A 13,992-nucleotide genomic window follows, 5' to 3' on the forward strand; every position below is an offset into this window, starting at 1 on the left:
ATGAAACTGTCAGCGCTGATCGTTATTGACAACAATTATATAAATTGAAGTGAGCCAAAAACGATCACCAATTGCGAGTGATCGACGCAAAGTGATCTTTCTTCACGACCTCAATGTTCGACTTCAAGTTGCATTATCAGTGAAGCAAACGTTATCAGAGCTGGAATGGCAAGTCTTACCGCACCCCCGTATTCTCCAGACCGATTGCTCCATCCGATTATCCGATTGTTATGATCGATGCGACATGCTCTAGAGGATACACACTTTCACAATCTCGAATTTCCAAGTACGAAAATTTGTTGAGAATTGGATCAACCAAAGAAGAATCTTTTTATCGTTGCGGAATCCATCTCTTGCCAGGTAGATGGGTAAAAGTAGAAAACGAAGGAAAATATTTTGATTAAGATATCCGTTCGTTATCTTGTTATCAGTTATCAAGTATATCAGTTGAGAAGAGAAGCTGCCAAAACTAAATCACGTTTCTAATAATGTTGTCGGAATTTTTTGTGAATTTATTTCAATCAAAGCGAGTGACTCACTCGCGCTTTTCCATTCTTTGATGTAATTTGTGTATTTTTTATTTGTCGGTGAAGAGTATCGTGCTTTGAAGTAATCCCCCAAAAACGTCCCTTTTAACATCATATTACTCTGATCAAAAAGTGGCAGAGATGCGTTTTATGCATGCTCGTGCAGCAGAAGCGAGCAAGTCATTTACTTTTATTAGAGCAAACATTTCTTCACAGCTCCGACAATATTAATTAATTTCTCGACCCATGTTTATAAGGACTCTTTTCGTCTATTTTGCGAGTACTGTTCTCCCTCAGAATCCATATTCTCCAGACATTGCTCCATTCGATTATCGCTTGTTATGGTCGACGCGGCATGTTCTAGAGGATACATACTTTCACAACTTTGAATCTTCAAGTGCGAAAATTTGTTAAAAATTAAATCAACTCCAAAGAAGAAACTTTTTATCGTCGCGAAATCTTTCTCTTGCCAGAAAGATGGGAAAAAGTTGTAGAAAACGGAGGAAAATATTTTGAGACATTCGTTCGTTATCTTGTTTAAGTAAATTAGGTTTTGGAGAAGAAAACCTCAAAAACCTCAAAACTATATCACACCCCTAACAATCAGAGCTGCCAATAATAACTGAGATTCTGAATGAAAGATGATGCGTAGTCTAGTATATTTTTCCCTCGTGTATCACGAGCGCACGAGTCGATAAGCGTAATCAGTACAGTGTCATTAACGTCAGCGACATGGTCGCTGATTATTACGCGATTTCGGTGAATTAAGGCGGGGAAAACAAAGGGCCGCGGCGATAAGGGCGGGCTTCCGGAAGCAGCCGGCCGCAGCGCCCACGAGCTCACGATAAGAGCGATGCATTTTTAATCCATTCAGATTTGTCGCATCGGAGCACGTTCGCTGCGCATTTCATCGGAGCTCCCAGAGTGAAGAGAGGGGAGAGATGCGCGTTTCTCTTTGGAGAAGCCTTGTATTAGGTCAGTCGGAAAGTTCCGTCTGTTTTTTTGCAAAACGTATGACTTTATTTAAGAAACAAAATGAAAAAGTACATCGATCAAAATATTGTCCATCGTTAGCGATGACTTTTCTCCATCCTTCGGTCAGCAAGCGAATTCCACGGCGAAAGAATTACTCATCTTTGGAGGCTATCCAGTCAAAGACCCAGTCAGAGATTTTTCGAGGTCTTCATAAGAATTGAAGCATTCGTCAGCAAGTGCGTGTGCCATCGACCGAAACAAGTGATAGTCGGAAGGGCCACAGTCTGGTGAATAAGTTACATGGGGTAATATTTCCCAGCGAAGTGCTTCTAACGTGTCCTTGACAGATTTTGTGACGTGAGCGTTGTTACGAAGCAAAATCACTCTGTGCTGTCTCGTTTCATATTCTAGTCGTTTTTCGTGCAATGCTCGGCTCAAACGGATCATTTGTTCTCTGTAGAGATCCCATGTGACTGTTCGACCACTTCTCAACAACTCATGGTACAGCACACCCTTCTGACCCCACCAAATACAGAGCATTGCCTTCTTTCCGTGGATATTCCGCTTTGGCGTCGATGTTGAAGGTTGGCCGGGATCGCAGATAGTTTTTCGACGTTTGGGGTTGTCAAAATAAATCCATTTTTCATCCTCAGTGATGATACGATGTGAAAACCCCTTTCTTTGTTGCCTAGCAAGCAGAATTTCGCAGGTGGTTTTTCGCCTTTCAATGTCTCTTGGCTTCAGTTCATAGGGGACCCATTTTCCTTTCTTGTAAACCTTCCCTAAGGCTTTCAAACGATCGGAAATGACAGATGGAACACAATTTAATGCTTCTGCGAGTTGCTTTTGCGTTTGACATCCACCCGGTCTTCGTCCACCAATTGAATTGCCTGCAATTCTTCGTCTTCGAATAAAGTGTCGAAGCCATTATCTGCATGTTATATCGGAAGAAGCATTATCACCATAAACTTCTACAAGCATTCGATGAGCTTTAGCTGCAGTTTTCTTCCAATTGAAGCAAAAGATTAACACTTCGCGCAAATGACGCTTATTTGGCTGAAATTTCGACATTTTCGATGCGGTAAAAAGCAATGTTGTTGATGCAAACGTATACCTTTATGTACTGAATGTTATTGACAGATATCAAAACAAACCATTAAGCTTCGTTTAGACATTAGAGAGGTTAACGACAGTTCTAGTTATAGCTACTTGCCGCTAGATGGACGGAACTTTCCGATTTTCCTAATAATATTTCGACCTCGTCGGAGATCTCGAATTGATATTTCGAGCTCGAACGCGAGTTTTTGTCGAACCCAACTTTCCATCGAAACCGCTACGGCTTGCCGAAGGCCTCGGGAAAATCCGAGCGGCAGGAGAAACCCAGAATGGCAGCCGCTTCCGATCTCTCGACGCGCATGCATCGCGCGAGCGATGCTGTGCAAGCGGAAGATCGGCGGCGACGGTATGCCAGAAATTTCGCGGCTCCCTGCACGGTGGCGGTAAGCGTTGCCTAAGTACCGCGTTGGTGGACGTATTATGACTCTCGCGTGGGCAGAGACGCGCGACCGAGAGCGGCCGGGGCGACCGATCGGGATATAAATATCAGCCGCGGGAAAAATATCGATCTTTCAAGCGCGTAATAAGGCGAGCCCCTTGGGGTCTCGCGGTCTCCGTGATTAATCGGGCACATCTATTTGCGACGAGGAAACAGTTGAATAGCATGACGTACAAAGCGAACCGCCCACTTGATCGCAAGGCACGTTTGCGATGCGCATTTGCATCAGCGCTCGCCTCGATCCTTCGTCGATCATTTGCACGAGGGACGCGCGTCGCGCGAGCATCTCTCGCGACAGAACAAAGGAGGGACTCCGCAGGATGGTTGTCAAGAGCGAGAAATTTGTAAAAAAAAAAAGAAAAAAATAGACGAGACTCGCTATACAGCGTAGACGACGGATCTCGGCGCGTCGAGGTAAGCAAATCTCAATCCCCGCTTCGGAGGGAGATGTGAAGCCTCCGCGCCTCTCGTTACACGTGCGAATCGCAACGCAACTCGTGCTAGGGTTGCCAGATGACCGAAATTTCCGGGTATTGTCCCGGAATTAAAGTCTTCTGTCTCGGAGAGTTAGAATTTTGAACAAAATTACAATCGTAACATTCATATTTCCAACTGGATACTACAGAGAAATATGGGAGCAGTCACCGCGATTTATAAGGTCAAAAAATTTGACGCGTCATCTGAGAAAATTGATGTCAAGCAAGCCATTTATGTAGCAGAAAAAGGTAAAAAAAATTCAATCGCACGGTTTATGTCTAAACTTCTCTCTGCTGGTACTTAATTCACGCATTTATTTATTGCAAATACAGCGACATCTCTTAATCCTTTGCGGCATAGTGTTGCGTATATGCAACAACTTTTAAAACTTTGAAGATTCATGTTTCTATTCAAAAGTTTTTCATGAAAATTTGCATTCAAGGGTTTTTGAAGTCGCTAATTATGAATCTGCTGACGGAATTTCGGAATTTCATAATGGCAGGCCAAAATTTAAAAAATTTCCGATTTCCGTGAAAATTGGTGTATAGAAATTTTCAAGATTACTGTTATGAATCCGCTGTCAGAATTGGAGCAGTTTTGCCAACCTAATCCGATAAACAACAGCATCCAATGCCGGAAATTAAAAAAAAATCTAAAAAATGTCTTTTTACTTATGAAAATTTTGATTTTTGTCTTATTTTTTATTTTGTTTCTATTTCTCTGTTTGTTGTTTTTTAGTTTCTCTAGTTATCTTTTGTCTTTTTGCTATTTGTTTTGTTTTTTGTCGTTGTCCTTTTCGTTTCTTTTTTTTATTCTTTTTATTTTAATACTTTCATAATTTTTTGTTTTCTCTTATTTCATTTCTTTAGACTTTTTATTTTTGTTTTGAGCGGCCACAAAGCTTCTTCCTTTTGTACACAGACGATAGCGAATCCATAATCAGCGACCCCAAAAACCCCTATGTACGAATTTTCATGAAAATCGAAAATCTTTTAAAATTTGGTCCGCCATATTGGATCCGGCATCTTGAATTTCGAAATTCCGACAGCGGATTCATAATCAGCGACACCAAAAACCATGATATCCAAATTTTCATGAAAAACTGTTGAACAGAGAAATGTATGTTTCAAAGGGTTAACCGTCTTACCCCTCCATCTCTCAAATTTAACTAAAATTATCTAACAACCAACCGTTTTCAACCGTCGCCTACAAAATGTCCCGGAAATAGTTACTTCGCATCTGGCAACCCTACATCGCGCTCAGCTACCGCGAGTTGACGTGGAAGCGGCGAGTTCGTCGCGAGGATACACGGGGCCCCCGCGGGAGCCCCGCTCGCACGGCCCTGGCGGGAGAGCGCGTGGACACAACAATGCTGGGTCTCTATAAATAATCGAGTCTGCGGCGGCGGCCGTTGTGCGGCGCGCCGGTCGGCGGCGGCGCGTCAAGTGTGGCGCGAAGCGGGGTGGGGTGGGGTGGGGGGAGCGGACGAGGCGGTGGAGCGGCCGCGGCGCGGCAGTTCTCTCTGGTGCGGCGCGCGCTGCGAATCCACGTTGGCTCCGAGTTGCGCGTCGTCGGTATCGTCGTCATCGCCGATGCGACCTTCTCCTCGCGTAGCAGCAGCAGTAGCAGCAGCAGCAGCAGCAGCAGCAGCAGCAGCAGCCCGTCGCCAGCGCGTCTCCCGGCTGCAGCGACGTTACGCCGCGCGTTGCTCGCCGCGGCGCGGCGGTGCGCGCGTTTATTGCGCCTCGGTGTGTCGCCGTCGTAGCCGTTGTCCGTCGTCGTGGCCGGTGACAGTTGCGTCTTCGTCGTCGTGCTCGTCGTTGAGCCGTGTGTGAGATCGCGAGAGAACGTGTGAAGAGAGGCGAGTTTCTCCTCGCGGCACGCCGTAAGGAGAACGGGGAACGTGAACGAGCGGCGGATTCGAGCCAAGTATCGTCGTCGTCGTCGTTGTCGCTGTCTCGCTCGCACTGGGAATAACGGCAGTGCTGGACGGAAAGCCGGGATAGAGCGCGGATACACCGAGCGTCTCGCTCGCACAGGTAAACGGAGAGAAACTTGCACTTTTCGCGCTCGCGCGAGCGGGACCGTTCGAGAAACGTTCTCGCCGCTCGGCCGCCATATTTTCGCGATTTCGCGGAGAGCGGTGTCGCAATGACGAGCGCACGGAGTGCCGTTCGCCGCCGCCGCCGCGTCTCTTTCTCTCTCTTCCTCTTGCTCGCTCGTCCGCTCCCCTCTCCCCCGGCGGGATCCGAGAGCGGTGGACGCGAGGGAGAGAGAGAGAGAGAGGGAGAGAGAAAGAGAGCGGATCATTTCGCCGCCGCCGTCCATGCTCTTCTTCGTGTTTACCCGATAACGCGCGCGCCACGCATCCGTCCGCGTTGGTCGCACCGTCCTGCCTTCTCCTTTTTTTTCGACTTTTTTTGCCTCGCTAGAGCGCGAGCGTCTCCGTTTGGATAAACAGTCGCGACGCATCGCATTGCGTTACTTGACAAGAAGAGACGCATACGAGGCTTCTCGTCCGCTCCTCTCGGCTGTCTCTCTCTCTCTCTCTCTCTCTTTCTCTCTCTCTGTCTGTCTTTGTGTCTGTTTCTTTCTCCGTCGTTCGCTCCGTTTGATACCGCGACGCGCTGTTATCAGGCTTTATGGCATTGAATATTAATGATCCCCATCGGCGAAAACAGACTGCATGGCGTTTCTGTTTTGCGCCGCGCGATAATGACGCTTCTCTCTCTCTCTCTCTCTCGCGCGCGCAGAGAGAAGCAGACGTTAACGCTTGGCGAGAGCGGCGGCGTCGTGCTCCGACAAAGGCGACGTGCGAGTCGTCATGCATTCCCGTCGCATATTTCAGCTCTAAACGCAACCGAGCGCGCGCGCGCTCTCGCACACATCCATACAGGCACACGCATTTGTCCAATACAAAGATCACGTTCCGCGTCAACGTGACGTGGAAATCAGATAGCCGCGAGCTTTTGTCGCCGGGCGCGCGTACGCGCCGGGAGAGAAGCGACCGATCTGATCGAAGATGAGCGGCCTGGCTGGCGTTTTTGCGCGACCGCCCGAAAGGTCGGCTGAGAGAGACAGGGAGAGAGAGAGAGAGAGGAGCTGAGCCTCTTTCTCTCTCGCTCCCTCTAGCATCAGGAAAATGCCTCGCACGCAGGGAACACCTGTTGTATGCGCGACACCCACGTTCGATCGCTCGCGTCGCGTAGCGTAGCGTCGTCTCTCTCTCTCTCTTTCTCTCTCTTTTTCTCTCTCTCTCTCTCTCTCTGTGTGTGTGTGTGTGTGTGTGTGTGGACGCTAAATAGATCTTAAATCATTCGCGCTCCACATTCGTTTCGGCGCACGTGGCGGCGTCGAATGTATCTCGTTTCAATATTAATTCTCGGCATTAATATTCAACGTTTGGACATTTTGACGTTGTCGTCGCGGCTAACGCAGCATTGGCTTTGTTTTTCTGTCGGGCCGAGTTACTGCGGAGAAGTGAGATTATACACGCTTTTCATAATTGCCCGTCATTTCGAACGTTTGGAAAATTACGAAGCGCAAATTACGAATCATTATGCTACCGCGAGTGCGCAGCACATTATTATCGAATTCACTTTCGCGCACAGGTGCGCGCGCGCGCGCACCTGAGGAGGAAAATGCGCCCAGCCGGCCACGTGAAAGGAACTTTACTACGCTGGTGTCCGTATTCGTGTGTGTATGTATGTGTGTGTGTGTGTGTGTGTGTGTGTGTGTGGGGCTCAAAATCGCGAGTCCACACCAATCCCATTCTCGCCGGTGCGAATCGCGTCGTCAATTCCGGGCAAACAATTCTTTTCGCCGTAGCGTCAATCGCGGAGGAGTAATCCTGCTTAGCGCGAGGGAAAAAAGAGAGAAACACATCGCGGCGATTTGCGCGACAACGAGCCGTCATCGTCGTCGTTGTCGAAGGGGAAGGACGGAAGATTCCGAGAGAGCGCGTTTTCGCTCTCTCGCACGATGAATGAATAGCGATTACCTATGATGCAGCCGCTGCGATCGATTCATCGATCCATTGATCGCAGCTTGTAGGGGAGACCGGGGATGATTGATGCATGGGGCACGTTGATACATTTAAAATAATTGCAAAATGACAAACGGTAAAAGTGCATAAAAAATATAGTAATTCTGCAGAAACACTGCGGTCAGGTTGTAATAAGTTATTTTAGGCTAACTAGTGTATTTTCAGAAACAAAAAACGTTTCTAGTTTTTGATGGTCAGAAATAAAATAAATCAGACATATATATTATGTTATATTAATAAATCTGGTCATTATACTATGATTGCAACAGTTTATTTAGAATCAGTATTTTCGAAAGTAATAATTTTTAGTTATATTGACATGGTCGACGCTCTTGACGGTCGACGAAGGAAAACTGCGCGTCCGGAGAAAGAGAGAGAGAGAGAGAGAGAGAGAGAGAGAGAGAGAGAGAGAGAGAGAGAGAGACATTTATACACGAGTTGCATCGCACCAGACGACGACGACGAGTCGTGTCGAAAAGTCCAAACTCAACAGCGATGATTCGCCGCGTCCGAGTCTCTTCGCGCACTTCCTCCGGCGAGTCGGCTGACATTTGCGTCGGTTATAAACAGTTGATATCTCGATAACCTTATCGGAAACCTACATAGGCATTAATAATAATAATAATACCTTACGTAATAGAGAGAAATGTCGGAGTCGACGCGAGCCCGAAAGAGCCCAGCTATCATCTGGAGAGCACGACTTCGAACTCATCGTCGACATGCGCTCGAAAGTATAAATGTCGCGCGACGCGATCGATCGATTCGCGCGCTCCGTACTTTTCTACGCATCAAGTGACGCGCGTGATTCGCAACTTGACTTGACGGCAACTTGACAGTATTAATAATCCAAATTGTGCAATCAGCGATACGCGCGATTAATATAGCACGCGATGCGGTTTACCGGCTGAGAGAGAGAGAGAGAGAGAGAGAGAGAGAGAGAGAGAGAGAGAGAGAGAGAGAGAGAGAGAGCTCGCGTTTTAATTAATTGGGATCCACCAGCGCGGAATATCGGATTCCTTTGCAAATTCGACACGCGTGTCTGCGACTCGCTTGTTCTGCAATTCCTAGGATATCCTAGAAAACACTCACGAGATTAGATTTACGCCCGTCGAGTGAAAACGCGTTCCATTTTTGCGGAGATTACCGATCCATCTAGACGGATCAGCTCGATGCGGTTCGTGTCCTCTGATATTTTCTAAACCTCTTTCTCTCTCTCTCTCTCTCTCTCTCTCTCTCTCTCTCTCTCTCTCTCTCTCTCTCTCTCGCTCCCCTCTCTCTCTCCCTATTCTCGTGTTACGCAATTAGAATCGCTATCGGAGAATAATCGACGGTAGAAAAAAAAGCCGCGGGGAGAGAGAGATAAGAGCGCGTTCTATCGGTCGCGGTGAGCCGAGAACCTTTAATCGGTCTCGAGTACAAATGCGAGAACACGCGACGACGTTTCCGCTGGAAGACTCTCACCGACGAAGAAGGTCGCAACTCAACGCAATAGCGCGTCCATTAAGACCTTCTAGATCGCGCGCGCGCGCGCGCGGGGAAATTAAAATTCCACGTGGATCGCACGCGGTGCGTCTCTCGCGAGAGTCTCTCCCCTCGACTCTCCCTTTTCCTCCCTTCGTGACGCATTTACCGCCATCGATTCCGCGGCATTTACGCCGTGGAAGCTAAAGAACCTTACTTCCGAAGCCGCGTTGTAACCCGCATGCCACGCAACACACACACACACACACACACGCACAGACACACCAGCGCGCGCGGCGTGCGAGAGAAAGAGAGAGAGAGAGAGAGGCGCGACAGAAACTTTCCCCTCGTAAAACGCACGATATCGTGTAGCTTCTTTCGCGAAGGCGACGGATCGCCGGTTCGTTCTCCTCGCGACCGACCTACATAGCGAGTTTCCGCGATTGCCGCCGTAATCGCGAGTCGTCCGCGGTGAACCTGCCGTTTTATTCTTCGGGGCATAGTGGAATGAAAAGAGTCCCATCCTTTTTGGTATTTATATAGATTCAGGACTTTACAGACGAATGATACTCGCAAAATGTGGAGGGAAAAGGTCCTGATAAATATTGGTTGAAAAATTAATATTTTCAGAGTCGTGAACAATTATTTATTAGAAGTGTAATTTGGTATTGAAGGTTTTGCAAGAGATGGCACCAATGTCACTTTTGTCGAAGACATTGCAATCACAGCTATTGTATTTCCTCAAAGCTTTAATATTAATCCGTGATATTTAGTCATTTGCTAACAATAAACGCAGTAAAAATTATGTTAATACCATTTTCAAAATAGAGCTTCCTAGAGGAGCATTTTCGACATGCGTTGCTTTTGTTTTTTAATCGGAAGAAAACGGCGGCTGGAGGTCGTAGAATTCTGATAGAAACTTGTAGTGATGTTGCTCCATCAATTAAGATTATATAAATTAGGATTATTAAGATTAAGATTATATAAAGATATTATATAAAAAGATTATATAAACAATTAAGATTATATAAAATACGTTTATATGATATGGTTGCGGTTGATGCGACATGCCCCCCTAGAGCAGGGGTTCCCCAACCGGGGGTGCTCGCACCCTCTGGGGATGCGAAAAAACATTCTTGGGGGTGCTAGGAAAAGTGATTGTAATTAATAATGATTAATATGAATTCTAGAATAATCCGATATTTTTACCATCGAATTAAAAAAATGTTATTAAAATTATATATTTTTTACGTGTCTATACGTATATATTCATTATGTATCATTATATGAAGCTTGATTGACCATAGATAATAATTTTATAATATTAAAATAATAATTAATTTCTATAAAATAATACTATATAATAATAAATTATTATAAATTGAAAACTTCTTAAAACTCTAACAACTAATTTTTATCATAAAACATACGAATAATTTTTCTTGTAGGAGTTGCGAAGGTTCATTAATAAATTTTTACGGGTGCGAAATACAAAAGAGATTGGGAAACCCTGCTCTAGAGGATACATACTTTCATAATTTGGAACAAGGGCGAAAATTTGTTGAAAATTGGATCAATTACAAAGAAGAATCTTTTTTATCGTCGCAGAATCCATCTTTCGCCAGATAGATGGGACAAAGTAAAAAACGAAGGAAAATATTTTGACTAAAATATTCGTTCATTATCTTGTTTAAGTAAATCAGTTTTTGAGAGAAAAAGCTGCCAAAATTACACTTCTAATAATATTGTCGGAATTTTGTACGAATTTATTTCAATCAAAGCGAGTGACTCGTCCGCTTCTGACGCTTTTGCATTCTGTGATGTAATTTGTCTACTTTTTATTTGTCGATGAAGAGTATCATGCTTTGAAGGAATCCCTAAAAACGTCCCTTTTAACATCATATTACTCTAATCAAAAAGTGGCAGAGATGCATTTTATGCATGCTCGTGCACCAGAAGCAAGCAAGTCATTTGCTTTTACTAAAGCAAATATTTCTTCACAGCTCCGGCAATATTAATTCCTCAACCCATGTTCACGAGGACTCTTCTCGTCCATTTTACAATTACACTACCCTCCCTCAGAATTCGAAACTCTATTTCCTAAACACAGCACGGTGAGATGTTTTTCGTCCCACCTTGAAATATTGAGCTAACTCGAAGCGATCAGCTCTCATCGTTGGCAAATAAAACAAAGCTGCTTTGTTGATATTTGTCGAATGAAATTTTGTCCAACCAGGGACCGCACCTGTTTTGCTCTCAAAATCCTGTTAGAACCCCAATAATTGAGCAGACGGCGACACCGTCGTAGGTCGCAACCGAGTCGGGTCCGATTTCGGTCTCGTGTAGCAGCTCCGAATGTCGCTCTTGTACCTTCCGGTGCTCGCGATGTTTACTGGCAGGACGATAACTCTCGCAGGACTCGCGACGGAGCGATCGACTTTTTGCGAGCTCGCCTCGCCTCGTCAACGAAGTTTTCCTACAGGCGGCGGGCGACTCGCCCGCAGGACGTCGCACGCGCTTGCGCGCGATGACACGCGCGCGTCGCGGATGTAAATGCGCGATGCTTGTTGATACTTTCGCCGCTCGCCGGCGAATAAATTTATGCGGCGCGCTCGTTCGTACGTTACACGCGTACGCGGCTCTTTCTTCGGAGAATTCAATAGCGCACGATGACATGCGAAGAACCCGGCTCTCCGCTCCGCTCTCGTTCACGTGTATCTAAAACTCGTTTGTCGCTGCGCGTGTGCGTGTGCGTATACGTGCGTGCGCTGCGGGGCCGAAGCGTATTATTATTAGACGCGAGATAGCGGCGATGAAGTGTGCGAAACGGCGGCAAATTTCGCGGGAAAACACGAAAATAGCGGTGTGCGCGCGAACGCGAGGGAAAAGCAGGGATTTTTGTCGGGGTTCGCTCCCCATCTTGCTCATTTTTTCAGCTTGGTCGATTTTTCCCTGCCTTTTTTTCGCCTCGGCGCGTACCTGACACCCAAGCTCATTGACCGGCGATTAATTCGGTGGAAAACAAAGCAGGCGTTACGCGTGACGTAGTGACGATTGATCGAGCTCCGCGGAAACCGTGACGAAAAACGAGGGCGATTCGCGACTTTACGCGCCTCGTCCGCGTTTCGTTTGCTCGTCAACGAGAGAGACGTGATTATTCTCTTATTGTATCGCAATGGAGACTCCGAAGGACCTGCGACAAAGTGCTTTGTCGCAGAGTTCCACGTTGTGAAGATATACTGAAAAAAGTAATTTCAGAACAAGCGGAATCATCTAAATTTTAGAGGATTTTCTTCTTATACAGGGTGTCTCATTTTAAATCTCCCTTGCAAATATCTCGAAAAATATAGAAGATACAGGAAAATATTTCAGACAAAAGTTGCATGGTTTTAAGGGGGACATAAAACAACTATATCAGTTTGTTTACAGATAATGCCACTTTCGAGATATTTACTGATAATTACTTTTTTTAAATGTAAATCTCAATTTTTTATTATGTCATCTTTTTCCATCGATTAATTTGAGCAACTTTTGTCTGAAGCATTTTTCTATTTGCCTAATATTTTTTTAGATATGTAAGGAAAACTTGATAACTTTTCCAATATTTAACTTACGATATCTCGCTAACTTATTGTCGAAAGAAAAAATGGTACTAGACCTCTTTACTCTACTTAGTCTTAAGAATATATTGTTACAACAGCATCTTGATTTTTGTTAATCTAATGATTTTGAAATTTCCAAAAGTCGATAAGTTAACAAAAGTTAAGGCATTATTGTAACAATATATTCTTGAGATCAAATAGAGTAGAAAAGTATAGTACTATTTTTTCTTCCGACAAATCGTTAGCGAGATATCGTAAGTTAAATATTGAAAAAGTTACCAAGTTTTCCTTAAATATCTCAAAAGATATTAAGTAAATAAAAAAATGTTTCAGACAAGAATTAGTCAAATTAATTGTTAGAAAAAGATGGTGTAATAAGAAATTGGGGTTTCCGTTTACGAAAAATATTGATCAGTGAATATCTCGAAAATGGCGTCATCTGTAAACAAATTGATATAGTTGTTTTATGTCTCCCTTGAAATCATACAACTTTTGTCTGAAACATTTTTCCGTAACTTCCATATTCTTCGAGATATTTGCTTGGTGGATTTAAAATGGAACACCCTGTATATGGGTGCTCAAAAGGATTCCTCTAAAATTAAGAGGGAAATATTATAAATATATTATATTTTTGAAGTTGGAGGAATTATATGTTATATATATAATGCCAATCTTATTGATTTTAATATAAATTTTTTCTCATGCACAGATTATTTAGTCTATTTTTAAGAGGATTATTATTTATTCTTACTGGTTAAGCTGGTTAATTTGAAAAATTATAATATATAGCGAAAAGTAATGTATATGTCTGGAGGTAGAGCACGACTGAACAGAATAAACGGACATTCCAATCAACATATTCCCCTTTGTATAAAAGGAACATTAATTGACATAGAAGGAAATCCTCATAAAATAAGAGGAAAATATTTAGAATAATATCTAAATTTTAGACGAAGAGGTTCACTTTTAATCGCTTTATCGAAAAAGGAATTCTCTTCCTGTAAAAGATTTCGCTTAGAATATGAGACTACGGGAGAAATTACTTTACAAATAGACCTTCGACGCAGCAGGACAGCGCAGAGAGACAGTCGCGGGCGTTCCGGAGCAAGCCTCGTCATAAAGAGGCAAACGAGGATACCCTGCACCGTTGACGTTGTTGTAGCCGTCATTTACCGTATATTCGGCCGCTCTACGCGCGCGCGCGCGGCGCTTTACGATTGCGCTGAATTTCCGACTTATCGCCGGCCGTCGTAAAATCGCGAGCGGATCGCCACGTGAAAAGTCGCGGAGGCGTGGCGACGTCGAATTTAGACTCTTGGCGCTTATTCAACGAGAGAAATAAACTCTCGG

At 44.7% G+C, this 13,992-nt stretch overlaps 1 protein-coding gene across 6 annotated transcripts in view; it reads left to right on the top strand.

The window, feature by feature from the left end:
• Nucleotides 1-13,992, top strand: part of HDAC4 (histone deacetylase 4) — a 218,179-nt gene that overhangs the window by 109,967 nt on the left and 94,220 nt on the right. For 4 of the 6 annotated variants that reach the window (XM_011154150.3, XM_011154153.3, XM_011154151.3 and 1 more), the window contains exon 1: nt 5,034-5,573. The exons of the other annotated variants lie outside the window; for them this stretch is intronic. The gene's annotated coding sequence lies outside the window, so the exon portion shown is untranslated. Of the gene's footprint in view, nt 1-5,033; nt 5,574-13,992 lie in introns of those variants that run through there. 6 annotated transcript variants of the gene reach the window in all.

Source organism: Harpegnathos saltator, unplaced genomic scaffold (assembly GCF_003227715.2).
Source record: "Harpegnathos saltator strain DR-91 unplaced genomic scaffold, Hsal_v8.6 scaffold779, whole genome shotgun sequence".
NCBI lineage: Eukaryota > Metazoa > Arthropoda > Insecta > Hymenoptera > Formicidae > Harpegnathos > Harpegnathos saltator.